The sequence below is a fragment of the Podarcis filfolensis genome (assembly GCF_964270895.1).
Source record: "Podarcis filfolensis genome assembly, chromosome: 1".
NCBI classification, from domain to species: domain Eukaryota; kingdom Metazoa; phylum Chordata; class Lepidosauria; order Squamata; family Lacertidae; genus Podarcis; species Podarcis filfolensis.
The window spans coordinates 6,111,122-6,137,572 of NC_139604.1; the positions used below are offsets into that span (position 1 = coordinate 6,111,122).

The 26,451-nt window shown below is 42.6% G+C and overlaps 1 protein-coding gene and 1 long non-coding RNA gene across 7 annotated transcripts in view; both read right to left on the reverse strand.

Moving 5' to 3' along the window:
• TRPM8 (transient receptor potential cation channel subfamily M member 8) overlaps window positions 1–26,451 on the reverse strand; it is a 474,483-nt gene that overhangs the window by 404,233 nt on the left and 43,799 nt on the right. The gene's annotated exons all lie outside the window — the stretch shown is intronic.
• On the reverse strand, window positions 15,494–25,429 carry LOC310751207. Its single transcript, XR_014542430.1, has 3 exons — window positions 25,163–25,429; window positions 24,752–24,914; window positions 15,494–15,696 (listed from the first exon to the last, which is right to left on the reverse strand). It is a non-coding gene; the product is annotated as an uncharacterized lncRNA (long non-coding RNA).

A 26,451-nucleotide genomic window follows, 5' to 3' on the forward strand; every position in this document is an offset into this window, starting at 1 on the left:
CTGTTTGTTATGAGTACAGGATTATAATGATATATTTAGTTATTTTTAAAGAGGAAAATCATGCACCCACACTTTTCAAGGATTCTCCATGATGCTCAAAGCATCTTGTTTTATTTAGGCCAAACCAGATACGATGTGGTGTGTCTCCCAATGCTTTCTATTTTCACTTTAATGTAACTACGGTATGGGGTGTGTGCCCAGATTTAGAGAAGCACAGGAAATGGGTGTTTTAACTCTTTCCCCACTGATCATTTGCCTGCTAAATACTTTTAGCTGCTTAGATACTTTGCTCACGTATCTTTTTCCCCCTCAGAGAGAAAAGCAGATGGGGAGAGATATTATGATTGGGAAAATGGCCTATGGGAAAATAGTTAAGTACTGCCCTCCCCACAGTAGCTCTATCATATTCTGAGCCCCCTGCAGCAGCATTACAGTAAAAACAAAACCCATTAGGAGACATTCTTTATGTCACATCTAGCTCAGCCTGTACAATCCTGCTCCTATGCAGGACTGGCTTGTATTAACCATACGCTCGTATATATAGTACTATCTACATCACTTTCGTTATCCACGCAGCACCCATATTTCTGTGGAACTATTTACATTAGACAATTTATACTTGTGAAGACCCACTTCATGTACTTTCAGATTTGTGCATATAAAATAGGCACATAGATGTACGTCATTGTATACATGAACATCTATCTATGGAAACCTGATTTATGCTCTAAAATTACATAGAGGTATTTGCAGTATATAAAGCCATATTTGATGAATTGTGCAAAAACAACGAAGTCTTGTGGTGCCTTAAAGGTGCCACCAATTATATTCAAACTTTGTTCTGACTTTTCTGAGCCATTTTCTCCAGCGTGATGAATGCCCAATGTTTATCCTTTGCATTTGTGAAAGACCGCAAGGGGTGTGCGTGTGCAAGAGGTGACACACAATACCTGCAGGTGCACACAATGAAATGAAATGTTTAATTCATTAACAGAGTGATGCTCCGCAAGTCAGGTTGTTTTTCCTGCAACAGCATTGCTTAAATCCAGTCACTGCTCCCCCCTCTCCCCCCCCCCCCCGGTGAAATGTTGCAGACATGTAGACATTGCTTTCACAGCTGAAGCCCATGAGTCTGTAAAATAGCCCTTCTTTTCTCCTCAGTTCTCAGTTTCTCCAGAGAAGGCAGGAATTGCCTGGCTACTGTAAAAAGACAGTAGAAAAGAGAACTGCAGAAACCATTTGTTTTAATAAAAAGAATTCAAAGGATGAAACTGTAGATGGGAGAGGAAGACAAAGAGAGGTCATGGATTCACTAATGATAGCACATGACCTGGGACCATTGACTGGGTGTCTCGAGGCAAGGCAAGTATTGCATGAGAGTTACTGGAGGGAAACAACAGGTGAAATGTTGTAGACATTGCTTAATGCCACCATTGATTTCTGGAAGACTTATACTCTGAAAGTGGTGTGGAGATACCCCTGTTGAGACTATGTCTTCCATGGAGAAGTAGTTGTGGCGATCACACGGGGTCCCCGGACGTTTCACCGTTTATTGATCCCTGTTCCACCACTTTATTTCTCGCTGCCACCACCCAGGCCCTACCTGGTACAATACTGAGTCCAGTCAGGATTAAATTGGAACATAAACTTCTGTTTATTTATTGCAGTTTAACAAGCGTGTGGTTTCATAAACGGTATCCGTCAATTACAATCATGGGGTGCCTATCCAGACCTCTAACTTCCGCTACCTGCTCTCAACTCACTAAACCACCTCTCAGATATTTACTTGTCTTCCTAGCTCCTAACTGTTCCTGACTCAGCTTATTTCGCTACACTAACTCCACCTACCCCCAGACTCTATCCCAATTCACTCCCACTCCAACCAACCTCCCAAGGAACTCTCCTCTTCACCCCTCCCAGAGCTGGTTTTATAGTTCCTCTGCCTCCACCCCCCTGGGTTCTGATTGGGCAACCTGTTTAACTATTTCACCTCCAGCACTCTCATAAGTTAACGTCACAGTAGTCCAGGTGGAGCAGTGAAATACTATGATCCTTCACCTCAGAAAGGATGGGTAGCTGTGGGTAGAACCCAGAGGAATTAGCAGATGAGGGAGCTCCATTAATGTGAACATGTTTAACATGCACACAAAACATTAATGTGAACATGTTTAACATTCATACAATTCACCTCTACCAAACTGAACATTTGGATTTCATTCCCTTTTCTGAAGAGCTTGACAGCATAAATCAGAATCAAGCACAAAGTTTGTCAGGTCTGAAGCTCCTATGATGGTATGTGTCAAATCAGTTATCAGTTATTTAGATTGTGTATTGTGTCTTTTGGTTATGTGTATGTAAAAGATTCTATTCGAATTTGTAAATGTTCATAAGTATGCATTGATTTTTTTTGTAAGGCAAAAATACTTCGGTTAATTTATAAACTATAACTTGATGTGAAATAATGTGCAGATATTTAGGATCTAAGGGATCACAGATTGTAGTAACAGATCGTGAAAACACTCCAGACAAAGAAATATTTTTTCCTTTGATGAAAAGCATATCTGTCTAAGATGCTGGCACGTGTTGGGAAATACGGTTTGGAAAGGCAGACCATTGTCTTCCAGAAGCACAAACGTATTTCACTGTATGCTTCCTGAAAATGTTGTGGAGGGTGCTTGGGAGCCAGAGTGCTTGGGAGTACAAATCATTATAAAGATTAACCATTTATTAAGCACTATTCAAAAGAAGAAGAGTTGTAGTTTAAAAATTAATTACTTCACACAATTGTTTGTGCCAAAATATATTTATAGTACAAACCTTATAATCACTGTACAAATCATCATAAAGTAGTATAAACCAAAACAATCTTGGACTACTGAAGCAAAAGGGCACATGACCTCATTCCCACACCCTTTCTATTGAAAGAAAGAAAAATGGCAGAGGTTTGATGATGAAATTTGGCAAATGTAATTTTAATTGTTTTCTTCACAAAAAGCAAAACAAAAACAAATGATCACATTTTTGGTCCTTTACATGTGCACTCTCAAAGAGTTACAGCTAAAATGAACAAACACGGATTTACAAAACAGTAGTTATAAATCCCATGAACAAAATCTGTTCTTGACATTTATTATGTCCACATTTAATTTTCCTAATCACTTTTAATAGGTTAAAGCAAACTTGCCCCCCCAAATGGAGGTCAATGTGGGCCACAGACCTCATTGCTACATCGTGCTGTTCAGTATCAGTTTTAAGGGATTTAAGGGAATATTAATTTTAGATAATATAAGGAATCCAGTCTTTTAAAGTCCTTCCCCCATTTTATGGTAAGTTTATTCTTCCGTGATGCAATCTTCAATGGAAATCTATGCCTTTAGTTAAAGAGATGAAGAAGCAGAAGAGACAAGTTAAACAGAATTTTAATTCTCCTGCAATGCCATTACTTGTATGATGATGATGATGATGATGATGATGATGATTTCAGTTTATACACTCCCCTGTACCCGGAGGTCTCAGGGCGGTTCACAAACAAGAGCACAACATACAAAATCAAACCAAAAGCAGTAACCCAACCCCCCCCCCAAGGCACAATACACAATCTAAATAATTTAGGGTGAAACTCAACACATTTATATTGGTGAAAGTGACACAATGTATTTCTCACAATGGAAAAAATTAGCCTTTTATGTAGTTATTCTCATAAATGAGCATGAAATATTTTTTCCTTAGCGGTATTCATTAATCCTTTTTGCATTTCATAGCTATTCTTATTTATTTTTTCCATTTTGTTTTTACACCAAGGAGGCTGCAGTCAAATAATACTCAGCAACTGATTTCCTCTCTTTGGACTGAAAAATTAAACAGATACTAAATTATGACAGTGAATTTAGAAAGGAGGGCTCCAAGGGCTTGAAAGAACATGTCTGAGATAATATGATGCTTCTAAGAATATTGCAATCACATCCAAGCAATCACCGAAGCGTGCCATGTAACTACCTCCTCAGCTAATATGCTTTTTTCTCCGTGATGACTAATCATGTTCTATTAAACAGCAGTAATGCTGGAAGAACTCAACTATACAAGTGTAATGAAGCCAGTATTCTCCCTGGACAGATTAGCTACAACTGATTTGACACATACCATCATAGGAGCTTCAGACCTGACAAACTCTGCGCTTGCTTCTGATTTATGCCGTCAAGCTCTTCAGAAAAGGGAATGAAATCCAAATGTTCAGTTTGGTAGAGGTGAATTGTACTGATGTGCTTAACTGTCAGTTAAGGAAAGTTGCAATTTCTTCTCGTCTTCCCCCTCTTGTATATTACTACATGTTCCTTCTGAATTTGAAAATATGTGGGTTAATATATATATAGTATTTGTATATCTGTGAGTTCAGTGCATCTTGTTCTGCTTATCCCCTGCGAGCAGAGGATCCCAGCATTGGTTCAAAATGTGACTATTCTCTATAGCAAACATACTTGCCGTCCTGTGCAGATGCTAGCAAAAGAGAAATCACTGGAGTTCACATTGGCCTGAGATCACTTACCGCTGTTTGGCTTACACCAAAGCTCAAAAAATCCTTTTTGTGCCTTACAGTTTTTATACTATTATGAACTAATGTGTATACTCCTAGGGGAAGGGAAAAGAAGTGGTGGTTATGGATAGCATTAAAATACATATGCTAATATAAATATTAGATCAAAGAAACTGATGCAAAAATATAAATATAAGCTTCCCTTTCTTTCCAAAAGGAGGCTAAGATGGGGTGGAAACTTGAGGGTTCCTAACAGAGATGCTTAGGAGATATGCATTCAGAGAACTTCAAATTGCCACACAATCTATTAAAGAACTGACACTGCCAGTAGGTCAAGGAAAGCTGTGTTAGTCCAAACACAATTATGCCTATGCTTTAGCTACATGGCTTGTAGAATCTATCACATTTTCTATGATACACATGCACTTCTTAAAGATATCACTTCAAATATTCTCCCTTAAAACAAACAAACAAGTATAATTTCACAATGAAAATACATATGCTCGTGGAATGCAGTGAGCTGCTATGCTGATCTTTCACTTAAACAGGTCTTTGCTGTCCTTTCAACAACTTTTGAGTGTTTTGTGCCACAAGTAATTAGAAGTTGAAAAATTAAAAAATAGTTTAATGGGGGGTGAATAAATGAAAGTGCATTGCTCTTAAAGTGGTTAGCATTTAAAAATATATTGTCTGGGATCTGATTTTCAAAATGTGTTAAAAAACTACCACAGGGACGGGGCCTCCAATTGTTCATGAGAACTACTGACATTCAGGACAATTGGATATGAGCTATAATATCACATGACACACCAGCCCCTTCATTGTGGTAATGCCCAAGAGCACCCCAAATGAGGTCAACAGAAAGTACTTAGTTTTTGTACCACTAAATTGTATTTTGTCAAGCCTTATTTTAGTAAACTGTCAGGAAGAAAGCTTAGGAAATTGTCCCTTGCCCAACAAAGGAGGGTGTCGCAGCGCCTCCCCTAAAAGACCAGAGAGTCTGCAACCCCAGGTTCTGATGAACATGGCAGTGATGAAGGGAAGGCATCAGCTGATTGCTCGTGTCAAGTAAGTAGTATTATGGAAGCCACATTAAAACTAGTATCTGCCTGAACATCTTCAAAGCCACAAATGTGGACTCATGCTGCGAAATTCCCGTGGCTCTTTTATTTCTTTTAAATACTCACAGAGCTGAATACATGAAAACAGAAAACCAATGGAATAAGGCGGCCAATTCAAGCATTGTTGCACAAAGACTGTAGCTTGTGCCTGTGAGGCTTCTCTTGGCTCAAGTTACCAGACAACATTACAAAAGTATTTCTTCTGGTCTTCTCAGCACAAATTCAGTTCTGTGCTTTATTTTCTCCAGTTATTTTCCCCTTCAATGGAAAATAGTCACAAAGAAATAAAATACCACAGGAGTGTTAAATGCAGATAAATGTATATTTTGTTGTTGCATGTAAAGGGTTTTTCACTGGTATCTCTCTCAGGCAGTTTCAACATTCATTCCTTCTCTACAAGATACCCTTTTTCCGACTCGTGCCTCGCAATTCAAAACCACAGAACCCACAAAGGAGACAAAAGCTAAAAACAATTCAGTGCTACCAAAACATTGAACCTGTAATTGTTATCTAATATCCTTCCCAGAAGTCAGCCATTCCACGAGATCCATTCTGGAGGACAAGAAGCTATGTTCGGACCCTGATTCTTGCATACTTTGCTTCTGGCTCCCAAGCACCCTCCACAACATTTCAGGAAGCATACAGTGAAAGACGTTTGTGAGTCGAGGACCCTAACCCGCTTAGTGGAGAAATAATGGACACAGACACAAGTATTTTAGGTTAATGGGCTGAAAAAGGCCACAACTTTTATTGGTTACAGCATGTGAGCGGTATTGGCTTAGGCATTGATCAAACAACCTATATCCAACCCCACCCGTGCAGCGGGGGGTCATTTGAAGGTTAACAACCAGTGGGAGGAGCTTGTTGATGCAAATACGACTGAAAGCTTCCCCTGATGTAACCGGGGGTCGTGCCATGGCCCTAGCCACCAGCAGGGCATCAGACAGGATCCACGACCACTGGATTCCTATAATGGAATACCCAAAATGGGGCAGGGTAGGTGATGGCCACACCCTGCCCCACAACACATACTCCAATACCTAACCGCCAAAACCGGAAAAGTTGTGACGAATTGCTACGAAGTAGGTGAAAAACCAAGAGGCTGGTGCCAATCTAGCCAAATAGACAAAAACTCCTACTAGGCCCCCTGGGCAACCAGGGCGACCAACCAAGGTCCATAGCAAAGTCAAGAGCACAAACCTAGCCTAAAGGGCAGGCGGGCGGGTGATCCGATGTCTTCCAGGAAGCAGAATGAGGCTGGGAGGCTGCCGCGGCCGCTTGAATGCAGCTAAACCCCGCCCCCAGGCCAACCCCATTGGCTGGCCCACTGCAGGGCGGTGTGGAAGCCGGGGAGATGATGCAGGGGGGCGAACATGCCCCCCTGCCGACACGGGAACGGTTCCCGCTCACAACACCTCCCATTGGGGAAGAGGAGGGGCTTTGTGCTTCTGGAAGAAGCTGTGAAAGCAATGCCTACAACATTTTACCGCGGGGGGGGGGGGCAGTGACTGGATTTAAGCAATGCAGGAAAAACGACTTGCAGAACATCACTCCGTCTTCACAAGTATAAGTTGTCTAATGTAAATAGTTCCACAGAAATATGGGTGCTGCATGGATAACGAAAGAGATGTAGATAGTACTATATATACGAGCGTCTGGTTAATACAAGCCAGTTCTGCATAGGAGCAGGATTGTACAGGCTGAGCCAGATGTGACATAAAGAATGTCTCCTAATGTGTTTTGTTTTTACTGTAATGCTGCTGCAGGGGGCTCAGAATATGTGCTGTGTCTTAAGAGTTATAGGGAGGGGGAAGGGTTGCCAAGCACCTTTTCAGAAATACATGTCCTGGTTTGTGCACCTTGTCGGTAACTGCCTGAACCATCCTTATCTGCTCTAATCCAGGTTTACGGTGCTGAAGGGGAGAAAGGGGGTTGCCGTCTCCTGTTCCAAATCTCCAGCCTCTGTCCTGCCCTCTGGGGATTACTGGGCTACTGTTTTTGGGATGTTCCTCGTCTCCTTAAAAAAATATATATATCCTTCACTGATATGATGTAGCTGATTTTTCACCTTTGTTGTTTCTAAGCTGTTTTATTATTGTAAGAGAGGTAGAATAAGAAATATTGAATGAACGGGTGATTTTATAAAGCATTCAGATTTCTTGCCAGAGCTTTGTCTTTTGTTATGTTTTCTTCAAATTCACAAAAGGTGTGAACATGCTTTCCTGACATTGACATAGTTCTTATCGGCTTCTCTGGAACTTAAGCACATGTTTACATGCTTTTGAGATTCAAGACTTTGCTCTAGCATCAGACCCACAATATAGTTCTAGGAGCTCAGTGTCCAGGCTGAACAACGGGGGTGGGGAGCATGGTTGCAGGATTTTTTCTATAGAAGATACATTGTCCCAAAAATTGTGGTGGTGATTTAGCTCTCCTAGTGCATCAAATGTTATTTGATCCCTTTTTCCCAAACTACCTACATTTCTTTTTGTAGCATCAGTTATGTAATTCCTACTGGCATGGGAGGAAGGGGAGTGGGTGAATTCACGACTTGAGGCAGCCAATACTTAGCCAATGGCTGATTTTAGTTTCTTTCTTTCTTTCTGTAAATAATGTATAAATGATGACACAGCAGTGTGGAAATTTTAAAAAGTTGGGTTTTTAAAGATTTTTTTATTATTACCTCATTCAGCAAATTTGTTTTACAATGACTCCATGAAACTTTATTTATATTGTTTGTATGATTATTAAACATATTGATACATTTCACTTTGCTTGTTGTTTCATATGATCTTGTTCGATTAAATATCAATTTGTATTATGTTTCCCTCTCGCTTTCTCCATCCCTTTTTAGTGTGTCAGCTGTACAGTATTCTGAATTTTAAAAATGTTGTAAAGTAATGCAAAGAGAGAGACTGCTACATTGGATATGTCTCTTTCTAATAAATATAAGAAAATACCCTTGTTTGCCTGTAGTTGTTCTTTCACATCTTTCCACAGAGGCAACTGCTGAGATTTCTCTCTAATTACTAAAGGTACAGAACATTTCCCCCCTAAATAAATAAATACTTGTAAAATTCATTGAGTGATAGAGCCCAATATTGGCTATCGTCAGTGTCTTTCTAAGTGCTGCTTAGATGCTTTTCAACTGGACATCACAAGGATTGAGCCTGCAGCCTTGTTCATGCAAAGCATGTCACCTATTTGTGGCCTCTCCTTTCCATTTATGTTGATAGCCCAATTCTACACTTGTACAGCTTCTGTCAAATATATAAGCACTTACTGTAAATGTTGATGAATGTATTTTTTTTCCCATCAACATATATATTGTAATACCTATTAGTTTGACTCCACAGTCAGTATATGGACAAGATTATCAACAAATTGTAGCTAATATTAAATTGAATGTTACTGCTTTAAAAATTATTGAGATCATATATGTGAAGTCCCTTTTTCATCACTTTAAAATGCACTGCACATTATAGGGCTGTGGTGAATGAGCATGTAATTTGACCAATTTCCTTTTTTAAAAAATAGGGAAGATCAGAAAACGGTCACTAAAATGCTTGCACATTCGCTCTAGCTCAAAAATCATAGAAATTGTAAGGTAAGGCGCCTCCTTAATGCCCGTGCCATGTAAGCAGTCCACATTTTCCACATTCTCAGCTCACGCACTTGCTGACAAATTTAAGCTTCATGCACCCAGACTTTCTCCTGCAATTTCAACCTCAAACATCTTCCCCTGCAGGTTTCAGGAAAAGTGAAGTTCTAAGCCCTTTAATTCCTCCCTTTAACTAGATTGTGAACCTGACAGCAGGGTCTGCATTTTTTTATTATTCTTACACCCTGCCTAGTTGATATATTTTATACACTGTTGTTCTTACTGTTATTCTCTCTTTCTTATCCTCATATGGAAACCCATTTTCCATCATCCTGATTTGGGTAAGTTAAAGGAAAGGAAGGAATATCCTTTGGAGTTGACCCGATCAAGTGCTCATTTCAGTGCAGTAGAAACATTTGTAATCTCTGTGTGACAGATCTGGGTGAGAGATACAGGTTGTGCTTCCTCACTCTCCTCTCCCTTTGTTGCAAACTCTCTAAAGGCTGTTTACTGAGGGCTGGTAAAGCAGATTGAGAGATGCCTTTCATTTCAACAGCTCTCTCCTGCCCCAAATCCCACCTCCACATACCCTTGCAAACATTCTCAGCTGGTGGCACTCACAGATCCCCAGGAAGAAAAGAAAATGTATGCTACAAGGCAGCAGAGTCAAAAGAAAGAAAGAATTGAAGACAAATGGTATTGGAAATAGGAGAGCCCCTTGTTTTTAGGGTGAGATAGCAATTACTTTTAGAGACCCACCTCTTGGCTGTGCTGTGCCTCTCTGTGTTTTGACCAGACCCACAAAAGAGCAAATCAGGGCAGGGTGCTGAAGGGGAGCTCTTGGCAAGTCTCTTCCCTAGTTGAGTGGCCAAAGGTCTTGTCTTTCCTGGAATCTGCTAGTATTGACTCCCATTCAGAGCCCTTCACTTATGCCCATGTTTTCACCATTCACCTTTTGTCATTTTACATCTGACACCTATTAAAGGGAGGAGGGGATCTGTACAAAGGGATCAGAATACACTGCATAGCCTGATCCTTAATGCTTGGAGGAGGAGCATAAAATCTTGCTCATTGGTTTAAAGAAAAATAATTCGTTTTACTCAAAGATCAATTTGCTGCACAGATTATGAATACATTGGTACCTCAGGTTACATACACTTCAGGTTACAGACTCTGCTAATCCAGAACTAATACCTCGGGTTAAGAACTTTGCTTCAGGATGAGAACAGAAATCGTGCGGTGGTGGTGGCAGCAGGAGGCCCCATTAGCTAAAGTGGTGCTTCAGGTTAAGAACAGTTTCAGGTTAAGAACGGACCTCCTGAATGAATTAAGTACGTAACCAGAGGTACCACTGTAGCTTCTTTGACTGTCTTTCTGCTGTTGTCTGCAATGTGGCACCTGAAGATTACTGTCTTCCCAACTGTTATAGTGGATGGGGAACCTGTTGCCCACCAAATGTTGTTGAACTTCAACACCCAGCATGACCAATGGTCAGGGATTATTGGAGTTCTAGTATTGCAACATCTGGTTAATATTACAGAATTAAATAATGTTTTTAAACAAACAACCCTCTCCTCAAATTTCCACATCATTGTATTTTCAAGGTCAGGGTTGTTGTTTTTTTGGTGGGAGGACGGAGTAATACTGGATTAATGAAGTTAGACTCTGGGATCCAGAAAATGTCTGTTTTTCTTTGCATATGATATACAATAATCTAATAACAGAGATCTAGCTGGTGAAGTGAAAATTAGCTAGTGAAGTAAAATGTGAGAAAATAAGCTAGTAGTTTTTTAAATATATATATTTTTATTAAATATTTCTTAATTTACAAAAATACATGCATTGTCTATTTTTTCAAGTTACATTTTTTACAGTTTAATTTGTTGTGAGACATTAGTGTTGTATACAATGTTTGGAAGAAAAGGGGGAAAGAGGAGAGGGGGGTGGGGTAGGGTGGCAATGCTTCAATTCTTCTACTTAGCGTATGCGTAAGCTAGTAGTTTTGAAGTGTGCAATGCACCCCTAAAGTTTAAGCCCCCATGCTGAATGCATCTATCTGTGATGTGCAGCATGTGAAAGTCCTGTCACCATTGATCCGTCCCTCACTGCCACCATATAGAATCACAGAATTGTAGAGTCAGAAGGGACCCAAAGGAGACTGAAATGAAATGGGGTCAGGGGTGAGCAGTAGCAGCAGTGCAGTCATTGCGTTCTTGTAGCCCAAAATCAAAGTTACGATGACCCAGGAAATCACATTGGAGGTGAAGTTCTCTCCCAGGGGGGATTCACAATTCATGGTGTTGCCATTTAAACATTGTGTTTTATAGGCCAGATATACAGTCTAACCACTGTTTTAAAAAATAGAAAAGGCATGGCAGAGGAACAAGCAGACTGGCTGCCTGGGTGTCAGGGCAAAGTTTGCAACAGTGAACCACAGACCTGGACCCTCTGGTGAAGGTAGAGAATGAAGGGAAAGCAGAGCTCTTGACTCAGCCACTCTCACGCCTTTTGACAACCAGCAAACATGCACCAAATGGTGCTAAGAACATTACCTGCTGATGACTCACAGCATGGTTTTGCTGAAGAAGTCCCACCTCCTCCTTGTATAGATCCCTGAGAGAGAAACTTTTGAGGCCCTTGACCAAATGACCAGTTGGCCAAAGTTCAATCCAGTGAAGTTTAAATTTACAGATACTGATAAGAATGTGACCCTTAGAGCAGCCTTTTTTAAGTTGGTGCAGCCAAGATTGGTTCCTAGATCCAGAGCAATTATTTGATATACTGTGGTGTCCTCCAAATGTTTGGGACTCCTCACATCAGCTCCAGCCAGCATGCCCAATGGTTGGGGGTTGTTGCAAGTTGTAGTCTCTGGAGGGAACCACTTTGGCCACCCCTGGTTGAGGGCATTGAATAGGATTGATACAGTACTTTTACACAGGATGATAATGTGTTATAGAATATTATTGTGAATCTGTTTAAATGTCTGTAAGCCAACAGTTTGACCATACAAGAAATACGGTCCTGATCTGGAGGCTAGATAGTGATTAAAAAAGAACTTGAGATAACTTGTATCAGGATTATAATTTTGGGTTTGAAACAAACTGAAATTAAACAAAATTATTCACATTTTAGTTATTCTCTTTAGTAGGGACATAAGAAGAGGATTTCACAGCAGAAATTCCTTGGACAGATTGTTAAGTATGAATGAACCAAACCATGGGTAGCCCATCCCATTTTGCCACCTGAGGCGAAACAGTAAGGTACTGCTGTCCCCCACTGAAACCTCACTGACCAAGGTTGTGCAGCTGCGATGGAAGAAGGGGTGGTGGCTTCCGGGTTCTAGCCATATCTTGCTGGAACCTGCAAGCCAATGCTTCCGCCACTTCTCCTGGCTTCTGTGGCAGAAGGGATGAGGGGCTGGACGTGAGGAGAAGCGACAGCAGCAAGTTCTCACACAGAGCCCTGTGAGATTTCACAAGATTTTGCAAGGCTCTCACGATATCTCACTGGAACCTACCCTCTAACAAAAATCCTGGCTACACCTATGAAAAACAGTACTCTGATCTCTGCCAGAAATGTATTTTTATCCAACACACACAGAGACACAGACACAGACCTCCCTCCCCTTCCATGTTATCCTCATGACAATCCAGCGTGGGAGGTTACACTGACACACTATTCCCAGTTTCAATGAAGGTATGTTCCTCCTTTCATGAATATGTGGTTTTCCTCCAATGCTTCCCTCTTCTCTTCCTTCCTTCCACTGCTCATTGCTTTCTCTTTCTGGTCGTTTCCTAGCATTCCCTTGAGAATCATAGCAGTTAATTCTGAATGCTGAAATGATTGTTTTATTTTTATATTTTAACTAATCATTCCTGATCATATGATATTCTAGTGGCAACATTTTTAGGAAAGTAGTTTTTTTAATGTAAGAGGATGATCCGTTCACACTGAGGGGGTGCAATGCATAAAAGAACATGGAAATCCAGCTGCCAGCCATGGTCTACTTGTTGATTGACCAGAAGCAAGCATCTGTTGTAGCCTTTTAGGCCAAGTCTGGGTTTCTTAGTCTTGCAGTCAAGTTTTTCTCATACCCTCTTAATAAAACACTTTAAACTTATTCCTCAATGCACAGTTTCTTAAATGGGTATGGATATTTTCTTAGATGTGCCCAAGTTGCCATTGGGATTATTAACACAGTCACCTGGGTGAAGGTTTAAAAAGGATTTGAACCTGGCCTGGAGCTTCCAGTGCCGCTGCTTCAACAAAGCATGTTGACAATGGTCAGCTCCAGACAGAAACCTCACAACAGCATTTTGCACCAACTGCAGTTTGCAGGCCAACCTCAAAGGCAGCCCCACTGCGAAACTTGCAATGATCAAGTCTTGAGATGACCAGTGTATAGATCACTGTGGACAGATCTCCACCAGCATACAAGGCAGGTGTCAGGGACTGGCTGGGTGAGGAAGCATGGTGGGAGCCCCCCACCCAAGAGCCCCCCAGGGAGGGCACAGAAGATGACAATTTAGATCCTGGATCCTGGTGATGGGAAACTGAGGAGCAGTCTGGGGAAGGGATGAGCTGGGAAATGCTATGGCATTTGAGTGATCAGGAGAAGGAGGCCCTTTCAGGACAGGGTTAGAGGCTGAGAGTCACAGTGTGAGCACAGACTCAGATAGAGAGGAGTCAGAGGTTGCCCTTGCTCCCCAGCAGCAGGACAGTTCCAGCCTTTCTGCCTCTCCTCCCCCTCTGACACCCCAATCAAGGAGAATCCTGCACGTTGGTGAGCAGAGGGCCTGACAGGGCCAGAGGAGGAGTCCTTGACACAGTCTTTGTCTACTCGGGAGGGATTCAGAGTGAGAGGCTAGAGGGGGAAGGGCGAGACCAGTAGTCAGTTTCAGCAACGTCTCAGCTGGAGCCAGAAAACACTGCTGTGTTGTTGTTTTTCTGCTAATAAAAAGCTACATGCACTCCAGGCCTCCCATACTTTCCTGCCCTGTGGACAACCTGGGTTCACTTGACAGCTCCTTGACACCAAAGCTCGTAGATTCTGGTCCTAATCAATGAAGTCACTTGAGTCTCTTCAGTGATAAAGGTGAGTAAGTTCCCACCCGGCTATAACCCTGCTGCTTCAAAGGGAGTGCAACCCTGTCCAGGTGGAACAGGCCAATGGTCAGTTTCCTCGACCTGCAAGCCACCCACCCATTGGACTTCTGACTTACCAAGCTTCAGACTCAGCTTACCAGCCCCCATCTAGCCCAACACTGCATCCAGGCAGGACTGCATCCAATCCAATCCAGGCTCAGGACTTCCACTGATTCAGAAAAAATATTGGTGAGTGATCAGCACACTGAAGAAGTCATACTGAAAATCACCTAATAACTGCCTCTCAGTGGCTTCATATAGATGCTAAATAGCACTGGGTACAAAATAGTGCCATTGGGCAACCCATGTCATAACTGCCTGGGGTCCAATAGTGCTACTATCTGGAACTGGTCCTGCAGTTAGGAGCAGAACCACTGAAGAACAGTGCCGCCAACCCCCAGTCAATCTAGGAAGACACCATAGTCCGGGGGCAGGCCCACCCTGTTTTGCTGCCTGAGGAGGGTGCTGCCCCTGCCGTTGCCACCCTCCCTCCAAAACATCTCTTACTGGGGTTGCACAGCCCCTGCCATATGACCCCACTGACAGCAAGAGTGGACAGGGCTCCCACAGGGGGCTCAGCCCCATGGGATTCTGCCACCTGAGGTGGCTACTTCAGCCTGCCTCATGGCCAGGCCGGCACCACCAGAGTTGCATAACAGGGATGTAGTCCTGCTGTTCCTCTCCCAATAAAGTTCATCCAGCACAGCAACGAAGACAGATTTGATCCCAAAACTAGGACAAAACCCAGACTGGCAAGGGTCAGTTGCTACAAAGCAACCCAGTTACTAACCATTTAATTCATGCCAAGACCTAAATTTGCATACATAATGTGGGTGGTGACAGCCATATCCATGCGTAAATAATACAAAGGATGCCTCACAGCCTGTCCTACGGTGGGAAAGAGGGCAACAACCTTCACGTTATAACCATCACTGTCTTGCTCAGTCCTTTGCACACTCATTTCAACTTTTAATTGTATTATTTCTCTAATTTCTACAACATGGGATCAGTTCTGTGACTAAATTCATCAAAAGCCAGAATGAACTCCGTGCTCCAGGCAAAGAATGCACAAGTCTTTGGAATGTGCTCATTTTAATGAGGCAGCTGCAAACTGCAGCATGTTGGGAGATTTCAGTAGTGGATGGCAACGCACATTTGAAATGCAGGGGGAACGAACCAGTCACTAATCTAGGCAGGCCAGACTTCTTACCACCACCACCACAAAAAGAAGAAGAAATATGTTTGGAGGCGTACTTGTTGTTTAGCCAGCTTGCTAGGAAACCTCTGTAGTCTTCTTCCTGAAAGGGGAGAGTGATTAGAGGGACTAATTGAGATCACCTTACTTTACAAATGTTACTCTGCAAAATGAGACAGGAAGATGGATTGATCTCAACTATTATTCATTAGGGAAAGTCCTTTATAAATTTCAGATTAACAATTTCTCTTCAGGAGCTATGCTGCTATCCTTCTCCTATGGTAACTTATCACAGCACTGCAAATGTTGAACCATGAAAATTACTAGAAATTTTGTGGAACTAGAGTTCATCACCTTTTTGTTTGTTTAAAGAACTGGTGTTTGTTCAAAAGTACATAATGCTCAGTTGCAATGGCTGCACTTAAAAATACTGCTGTCTACGGGGTTCGGCCTTCACATCCCTCTATGTAGCCATGCCAGTTTGTGAAGTGTTTCTTTTGGCCCTCTGTTTTCCAAGTTGATCAAACTCCTTCTCTGGAGGCTCCACAGGGCCTCTCTCCCATGCCCAAGGGCACAACTTTGTATGGGAATGCAAATTTAGGCAGAATTCTTCAGGTCAGGAGCACAATTCCCTCATCTGTAACAAGGCTATTTCTTACCTTTCCTGACAAGTCCTGTAAATGACTTATCAGTAACAAAATGTTCTTTTACATGAGAATAAGCTGTTGCATCATTTTCACTGAGAAGTCCCCCAGTAGGGGTATCACACAAAACGAGCTTTTGGTTATCATGTGGGAAATCCCTTAGTTCATAAATCTACCTTCAAACATGAATACTGTACATTTCTCCCCTGCCTAATTTGTTGCCTGTTCACCAGACAAGGGTCTGTCAGTATGACTGAGTGCCATTGAACCTTCCTCCACCTGGTGTGTCTTCACACACACACCCCCCCAGCCTTGTGTCTTTCTGCTTGGCCGTCCTCTCCTGGTGATATTGACTGAATTGCTTTTCCCAGGCCACTTTGGGCCTGTATTGGCAGAGGAATGGTGCTTTGAGAGTTGCTCTCACAGTCACAAAGAGGAGGCCTATCCAGGCCTAGACCACTGACTGCAGTTAGAGGTTATCTTTAGAGTCTGAATTCCAAGCTTTATGAGCAACAAATGGGGAATTAAACTCCCTTGGCCATGGCGGTATCAAGCCATTGGATTATAAGTGGCCCCTGGGCAAGTAGATCAGTTCAGCAGTATCAAACCCCTTAGCTGGAATGAAACTTGTTTCTTTTAGGATATGAATGTGTGTGGGGGGGGGGGAATAAAATAGAAACATCTCCCCACCTCCCACCCCTAGTGTTCCTGTCAGTATCCATGCATTCATTAGACTCATGGAACAATTGGCTGCGCTTAAGCATGTTACAGCCTTTTATGTACTGAAAAAGAGAAAGGTAGGCAGATAATAATGGTGGTTGGAAGCCACTGAGAGGAACATGCATCCCCTTTCATCTGCCCTGTCCCCACCTCATTTACTCCAATTGTCTAACTTCTCACATTTCTCCCTTTCTATTTCTTTAGCAGGGTAGAATCATGTCCCCAACAATGAGTGACTTGGAATCTCATAATTTCATGATGGCTACCAGATAATACATTAGATCAGTTCTTGTCCATGTGCTGCAGCACCCTGAGATGACTTGATGGTCAGTCAAGGGAGCTGCAGGGACCCTCCTTCTCTCTCTCTCTCTCTCTCTCTCTCTCTCTCTCTCTCTCCCCCCCCCCCCCCTTGAATCACATCCCAGATTCCTTCTATCCCTCCTCCAGCTACACTCTCCATTTTTGGCATGTCAGCGGGTAGTCTGCCTTCCTTTCTGTCCCTGACTACCCTGCCTCCATAAAGATGAAGTTCCCCAATGGCTGCCCTTGCCTTAACAAGAAGGTAACTGGGGGAGGTTAACAAGGGGCCACAACTGTGGGAGGAGGGACAGAGCAAGGGAGGGAGGAAGAAGGGGTTTCTGTGCCTGCTGTGCCATTGGGGGGGAGGGTTGTTTCATCCCTGCTCAGGTGCCTGCCTTCTACTCACAAGTAAATCCCAACAATTTCCTGGTGTTTAGCTGAATCTCTTTTCTGGAGATGGGGGGCAGGGAGGATATAAAGAAACTTGAAGTTAGACTCACACATCTTGACGATCAGTTTAGTCTGTGGTTGAAAGCAAGGACACAGAATATAAGGGCATCATTTGAAGGGTGGGGGGAAATGGTCCAAGAGCAAGAGAGGAAATTGGTCCAAGTCCCTAACAGCATCTCCATGGGGTTGTTTAGGGCTGGGCAGGTGGGATGTATCCCATGAAGTTGTTGTTATTATTATTATTATTATTATTATTATTATTATTATTATTTCCTCTCTCTGCACTAAATGTCTTTTCACCCTTCCTCATGATACAAGAACCTCAGGACCATCTAATGAAACTGAATTTCAGAAGATTCAGGACAGATCAATGAAAGTATTTCTTCATCCAGTGTATAGTTAAACTATAGAACTCCTTCCCACAGGTTGGTAGTGATGACCAGCAACTTGCATGACTTTAAAGGAGGGTTAGACATACATCAGTAGCTACAACAAATGATGGTTCTGCCCCCCCCCCACTGTCTGAGGCAGTAGGCCTCTGAATATTAGTTAATGGAAACCATAGTGGGGAGAGTGTTTTTGCGCTCAGGTCCTGCTTGGAGGCTTCCCATGGGCACCTGGGTAGCCACTGTGAGAACAGAATGCTGGACCAGATGGGCATCGGGCAGACCCAGCAGAACTGTGAACTTACGTGCTCCCTGAGGCCATGAACTCTGGGTGCCCTGTTCTCGCCACAGGACTCTTTTCTGGCTTAAATTTCAGGAAAGGATCAACTCCCTCAAGGCTAACATTTTGCTGCCTTGAAAGCAGGCTTCTGTGGGATGTGATACATAAGTAGCAGTCAAGTACAACATTCCTTGTTTTCCTAGAGTGGACATGCAAGGGGATGTTTGGTTCAGCCAGTCAAAAACTTCCTGTTTCCTCCTGGGCTGGAGCATCCTTCCTTTTGCATGTGACTAGAGGTGGGCGTGACCTTACCTGTGCAGGTAACAAAAACACAAGGCACACAGCCCTCCTCCCTTCTTTTCCATCTTCCTTTCGTTGTGTGAACGGCAGTGACTGCCAATCTGCAGTCACTGGGATTAACCCCAATATGGGGTAGATCCATATGTACATGTGCCTTCTGGGATCCAACTGTGAACAGAATGTGAGTAAACTACGGTACTTTTATATACTTTAAACAAGATTGTGGCGTGTTTATTATTTTAAGAGGGAAATAAGGGATATTACCATAAATCTATTGAAAAGCTTAAACCAGCTTGCAATCAGCTATCTGCTGTGCGTTTAAAGGGGAATGTTAAAATTCTGCTAAGTTATAGAACTCGCTAGCACAAGTTAGGAAGGATATTAATAAACAATATATCCTCTCCTGCGTCCCTGAACATTCCCACAGCTTCCATATCCTTCACCAGCCTGGTACACTCCGTATGTTTTGGGTGTCACCAGCCCCACCCAGTACAAGTTGGTGGTGGCTGCCCTGTGTGATTGTAGTAAACACATTAGGTGATACCACATTATCAGGTTAGGTCACATAGGCTGAATTAAACTTCTGAGCAACACTGAAATAAGACACCATGCTATTGCTTATGAGACTGCACATATGATGCACTTCTTAATGAAATCAAGTTTTCCTCATCTCAAATGGCACTTGCCCATTTTGTTTGCAATTCAGATTTGTAAGTTGCAAATTGTAACAGAGTTCAATTTATGCATCCCCAAGACGGTGCCAAACAAAAGTGTTTTATGGTTTTATTTAATCTTCCCTTGCAAATGTTCCCTCTGTGCATGACTGTGGGCTGGGAAACAAATGTGGACCTTCTGAAATGTCAGTTTGAGTTGTTATAGTAAACATATATGGTTTGCCTAAAGAAAAAAAAAAGCAGAGGGGAGAGTCCTTCTCTTCCAATAGATGTGGCATGTAGACATTTCATAGCAATCAGTAGCAAAATCCAGAATCCAGTCCAGTTTGGGCCTTGACCCCGGGGGCTACGAGGGCAACTTCCAGTGACAGGAATGAGAAATGTTTAGCTGTGGAGAGAGGAATCCCACCCCCCAAAAAAGGAGTTACTAGGGTCTAGGGACTCTGGTTTTCTTGAAGTACACAGAAGGCAGAGCAACACCAGCTGGCTGCTCCCATCAGAGCAGAGCTATGACAAAGAAAGTCATAGTGAAGGAAAAATTACGTTTTTCACACCTCCTTAACCTGAACATCCTACCTGAATTCAAACATTACTACTCTTTTGAATTTGACTTGGGCCAGCTTTTGGGGGGCCAGCAACTTGGGCCAGCAACCATATTATGCTACCCACCGGGAGATTTGAAACACAGATTCATACATGAGAGCAGCAGCTAGGACAACTTCCATGGACGGAATCAGTTCTGAGTAATCCTGCTGAGAATTGGGTTTATTATCCAAGCCACACTCACTGCTGTTTTCTTTCTATCCTGTCCAATGACCTACTGAGCAAGAAAAAGGAAACAAACAAACAAATAAAGGCTGCATCAAAATTGTCATTAATAGGCCCAATATCAGTGGTTAAGATTAATGTATTGCCAAAAATGTTGTTTTTATTTCAAGTCCTACCAAATATTGATAATGTGAAATGTTTTAAAGAATGGCAGAAAGCTTTGTCTACATTTATCTGGCAGTGGGGGAAAACCCAGAATTAAATATAAATTACTTACAGATTCAAAAGAAAGAGGGGGTTTTTCCCTGCCAGACCTGAAAATATACTTTGAAGCTGCAGCTCTTTGCTGGGTTAAAGAATGGATACAATTAGACAATGCTGATGTTCTTGACTTGGAGGAGTTTGACAATGTATTTGGTTGGCATGCTTATTTATGGTATGATAAGATAAAGGCCCATAAAGGTTTCAAAAACCATGTAATCAGAAAATCATTAAGATCTCTTAGAAAGGAAAACTCCCAGATGGCTCTCACCAATGGAAGCTAAGGCCCAAAAAACATGGAAAGCAAATGGTTGAGATACTCTGATCTTTTGCTAGAGGATTATGAAGGATTTAAATTAAGATCATTTGATCAAATTAAAGACAAAGTGGATTGGCTTCAATATTACCAGATCAATGAATTATTTAAGTTGGATAAGAAAAATGGTTTTGCAAAGGAAAAAACCAAGCTGGAAATGGAGTTGTTAGATACTAATGTCAAAAATCTGTCTAAAATGTATAATTTATTGTTGGAGTGGCATACAAAGGATGAACAAGTGAAATCTGTGATGATAGATTGGGCAAGAGATTTTGGTCATAATATAATGATGGAGGACTGGGAAAGTTGTGGAAGAAAGGGGTTAAGTTTACTGCATGTATGGTATTAAAGGAAAATATTATGAAAATGATGTATAGATGGTACTTAACCCTAGTAAAATTAGCAAAGATCTATCATATGAGTGATAATTTATGTTGGAAATGTAAAGAAAAAGAAGGTACCTTCTACCACATGTGGTGGACGTGTCCAAAGGTGAAAGACTTCTGGGAAAAGATATATAATGAACTGAAAAAAATGTTGAAATATACATTTATTAAAAAAACAGAAGCCTTTCTACTTGGGATAATAGGAATGGAATTGCCCAAAAAAGACATTAGACTGTTTTTGTATGCCACAACTGCAGTGAGAATTTTACTAGCCAAAAACTGGAAATCACAAGAAATACTAACAGTGGAAGATTGGCAGATGAAGATGCTGGACTTTTTGGAGTTGACCAGCCTTACTGGAAGAATCCACAATCAGAAAGAGGAGGAACATCAAGAAGATTGGAAGAAATTTAAGGAATATCTAGCTAAATATTATAATATAACATAAGTGGAAATACTTGCAAGTATTAAATTGTCTTAGGATTAAAGTATGTTGAATTGTATAATACTATGGATTGAGATTATGATGTAAAGAAAGGAAGTTAGTAATCTGAACTAGTTAATTGTATTGGAAAGTGAATATTGGAAAATTGCTAAAATGAGATTCAATGAAAATCAGTTAGGAAGGATCCGAGGAAGTCATTTAATAATGGAAATTAATTTGGATTTGAATTGGAAGAAATTCTATATGTTTTTATTTTTATATGTTTTGTGTTGTATTTGTAATAAATTTTGAAAATTAATTTAAAAAAATGAAAAAATAAAAATAAAGGCTGCATCAGTGGGGATACCGGTAAATTATTAGAACAGAATTGAATATTATTACACAACCATTTAAAAAAGCAATTTCTCAGCTGCTGTCTTGGCTGGCTTTGACTAGTTTTATGTTTATTTTCCTGCCTCTGCATGCAGAAATGACGGGAGCAAAGTTTTAAGAAAGTTTGGAGAGTGAACTGAACAGAGGTCAATGCAGATCAGTTGGCAGGATTTAATAGGATCAGGCCGGTGTAATCTTGTTTTATCCATTGTAATTCAGGCAGCCACAGAGACCCCAAACGAGAGGGGAAGGGGCTTTTTAAAAGACTGGCGGTCATACCACAAAGCCGGGGGCTGGAGCCATGACAAAAGCATGAGAGGGGATGAAGTGGCTTGAAATAAATAGATTAGAGTTCTCTATGGCCCGCGCGCAGCAGGAAAAAAGAGCAGCCACGGCGCAGGCAGGCTCCATTCTCTCGCCCTCCTCTCCCCCCTGCCACCCCCTCGGCTTCTGCATGGGGCTGCAGCATTTCCCCATTTCAAAGGCCAGCATTCTCCCGGGAGGGGGTGGGGAGAGGCACGCAGAGCTCTGCCTCCATCTTGCACGCTGCCGAGAGAAAAAATCAAACGGGACTGTCCCCATTCTTTGATTGCAAAAAGAGCGGGTTGGGGAGGAAGACATCTCTCTTCCGTGGAAGGGCGCAGGGTGAGGAAGCTGGTTTTGGAGCACGTCCTACGGGTTAGCTGCTGGCATGACAAACCATGGACATAGTTCTTTGAAGGTGCTCAGAGGGTGGTAGGCTGCGTCAAGCTAAGTGCTTTACAGAGAACTTACGAGGTGATGCAAAAATGCATGGGAGAGGCATTGAAGAGCTACTGCTGTCCCTGAAAGAGTGGGATGCCTTGAGAAACTTTGGAATATAAACCCCATCTTGGGGGCATGTCAGAGAGGAGGCTGCTTTGAATAAAAGGGAAACAAATGTTTGAGCAAGCGAGTTATTCTTCTATCCTTGAATAACTATACTGCTATCAGAAGACAAAATCGTGTATTTAAGTTTTAATCAGGTTTTGAGTGTGGTATTAGCTTTATTTTCTTTAATTAATAATGGTGGTGGTGGGGTGCATCTTAAGAGTACTTTAGAAAACAAAGACACCTTATTTTGTGAAGTGACACCTTCAGGACTCGACCCAGAGAGGGAAACGCAACCGCCCCCCCCCCCGCTCAAGGATTGCTCTCTCCTCCCCTCGCCCCGCAGAGCTCCTGTCAGCTCCAGCCAACACTTTTTCTAGAATTGATGAGTAAATTATGGGTTGAATCCAGAATACATTCATTGCACTTCAGCCCAGCTGAAATTAATGTGAGAAAATGTTCATAATTCCCGTTGATTTCAGTTGGAATTCAATTTGTCTGGATCGAGCCTGATGTCTTTTTGGATTTGTAAAATATAAGAGCTTTTGGACATAGAAAACATAAAGTTCTATTTTTAACTAGACCAGTTACTGTAAAATTAAAATGTAAAAAGTTTGCGTTAAAGTTGTATTTTTATTTTATTTATTGTTGCTGTTATTATTATTGCAGTATTAAATGTATTACCTGCCCTTCACCAGCAGGTTCCAAAGTGGGTTACAAAAATTTAAAGCAAAGTTGCTTCCCAGTGCTTAGGCACCTTAGGCACCTGGTAGTCTTAAGCATCGCCCCATTGCTGTAGATAGCACTTTACAGAGTAACATAAGCAGCAAAGATTTCAGAATAATGTGAGCAGCAAAGGATAGCCTCTCTTCCCCTCGCAGGAGCTTGCCGTCTAAAATTTCAACAACAGAAGATTCAAAGGGAGGGAGGGTAAACAGCGGTAGCTTCTGTGAACTGCTCTAGTAATTTGTTGGACAGAAGAATTAAATAACAACCATTTTCATACTGAGCACCATTTTCATTCAGCACGAGACTCCAAACAGGTTGGCAACTTTTCCAGCCTACCTAAGCGACACGACTATCAAGATGGTCTGGTGGAGTGACCCTTGATCTTGCAGGTCTGGAAAGCTCCCTGCCCAGCCTTGGGCTGCTGTGGGGTGGAAACCTTAGTAAGCTCACTCATGAAATGGAATCACAGAAGAGGAGAATGAGCACGTTGCACCTTGGAAGTGTGGCACGAATAGGAAGCAGCCATCACCAGTTGGTTGAGCTAGGAGCAAACTCACGCTCGGCTGCTTAACTTTTTTTTTTAATAACCAGTAGCGACTAGGTGATGCTATTAATTGCATTATAAATTTGTCCTTAGTGGCCTCAATGTGTAAAAGTGACAGGAATCTGTTTCACTCAAAAGCTTGTCCTGGGTTACACCAATGAACAGGTTCCAATGAAATTAAATAGTACAGGGGGATAGTGGTGTGTGTGTGTGTGTGTGTGTTTAAAGGAAACTGCTTCATTTAGTTAAGAATTCTTGATTCACCAGACCTATTTAAATCTGAATCATAATTCCTCAATTGCATGAAAAATGGGCCCATGGCAGAAGCCAAAATGTGCATTGGCTTTGCAAAATACCTGAGATCATCTCCAGGCAGGGAGGCTGAGGTGACACCTTCTAGGGGAAACATGAAGACAGTCAACAGCAGTTTGGGGGGGTGTCTGTGTGTTTCTGAATGGTTAAAATAGGCAATCAATTTTTATGATGTAATTTATAATTCATACAGGTTGTCTTCATACATATGGTGTTGCTTTTGTGTGTCAATGTTTCAGGTAGTTTATTACTGTGACAGTGTGATTTGCATTCATGTTCAGTTACCCCGCTCATATTTCTCATGTTTACACCATAAGGGCTGCATATGAAGATTGATCTGGCGGGGTTTTTGATCTGGCTAGGGCTTTTGCTTGCTGTTAAGGCACACATAGGAAAGTTGCTCCACATTTTAGTCTACCTACAGAGCTGGTTGCTGGTACGGGAGATACATCTAATAGCTGGTTTTCACTGCTAGGTTTCAGAAAATGGGAGCTTCTCTCTCCATAGGCCCGACTACCGTGCGAAGCAGCTCACAGAAGTTGCAAGCAAGCGGGAAGTTCTTACTCAGGTGTTCAATGGGGTTTGCTAGATAATGAGAACCAGGAAATTTATTATACAGTATATCTGCAAAAAAACAACAACAACAAAAAAAACGAAGAGTCTTGTGCAATCACAAAAACTAGCCCGTTTATTAAGGCATTTTTAGTGGACTCTAGTCCGTTTCTGCTGTGTAGTCCAGGAAAGCTTGTACCACTTTTTTGCTGGAAGACACTCCCAGGGCTACCGCACTGGAAATTAAACACCTGCATTTCTAGCTATCCTTTCTCACACACCTTTTGAAAACAGGTGATGATGCTCGGATATAGCTTGTGTTGCACACACTGAACTGGTTACGTTTTATTACTGTTTGGATTATCTAGTCTGGAACCGGGCATTAAAAACCAGCAGAGATCGGCGCAAACAAGCTGCTTGAAAAAGCGCTGGAGGCAGCGGATTGCCAGCCGCGGGGATGCGAATGCGTTTAGGATTGCGCTGCCTCCGTGTTTTGTGCAACAGGGGCGTAGGAAGCGAAGGCTTTCGCGGCTTCCACTCGCCCGATTTCCAAACTGCCCTTTAAAGGACTTCAGTGCGGACGCAAAGATTCGGGTTCGGTCTAAGTCTCCTTCTTGCTGTCGGTTGGCCCGGATCTCTAACCCGCCCGCCCCCACAGACACGCGTCCCCTCCCTCGTCTTCCAGGCGTCTGCTCAGTCCTGCTCTCCGTCCTGGCTGGGGGAGGGTCTTGTCCTCGCCTTGGACTCCTTGGACCTTCCCCTGGCCAAGAGGATGCTGCTTGCCTCCCCAATTCTTCGCATTGATCCCCAAGTGGAGTTACTTCCCTTTTCTCGTCTAAGGAAAGGCAGGGGTCAGGAAACTTTTCCAGCAGGGGGCCGGTCCACTGTCCCTCAGACTTTGTGGGGGGCCGGACTATATCTTTGGGGGGGGGAATGAACGAATTCCTATGCCCCACAAATAACCCAGAGATGCTTTTTAAATAAAAGGACACATTCTACTCGTGTAAAAACATGCTGATTCCCGGACCGTCCGCGGGCCGGATTTAGAAGGCGATTGGGCCGGATCCGGCCCCCGGGCCTTAGCTTGCCTACCCATGGGAAAGCTGCGACGGCAGCTGACTCCGGCTTCAGGTCTGTGCGGGACCAGAGCTCTGTGGAGCCGGGAAGCTCGCCTACTTCCCAGCGCCCGGCTTGGGAGGGTTCGCCAGATGCAGTGCATCTTTCGGTGGCCCAGTTTACAGGCTGGCCTTCAGCTGAAAACGCCATTTCGTTTTTCAAATTGTTTTTAATGTTTGGTGCCTGTAAGAGTGAAAGGAAAGGAAAGGAAAACCACCTTCCCCACCCCCACTCGGGCTTTCCTGGCCACGAAGGGCCCCTTGAGACTCTCACTGAGCGACCTGCCGCCTTTCCTCCTAGAGATCTTGGGGGGGGGGTCCCTGGGGCACCGAAAGGGCGCTTCCAAGGATGCGGCGCTGTCTGCAGCTCGCCATTCCCAGCCGAAATAATTAAACCAATTAAGTCAATACAAACAGTATCAAGAGGGAAGAGTCCAGCTCTGATCCTTGGGGGG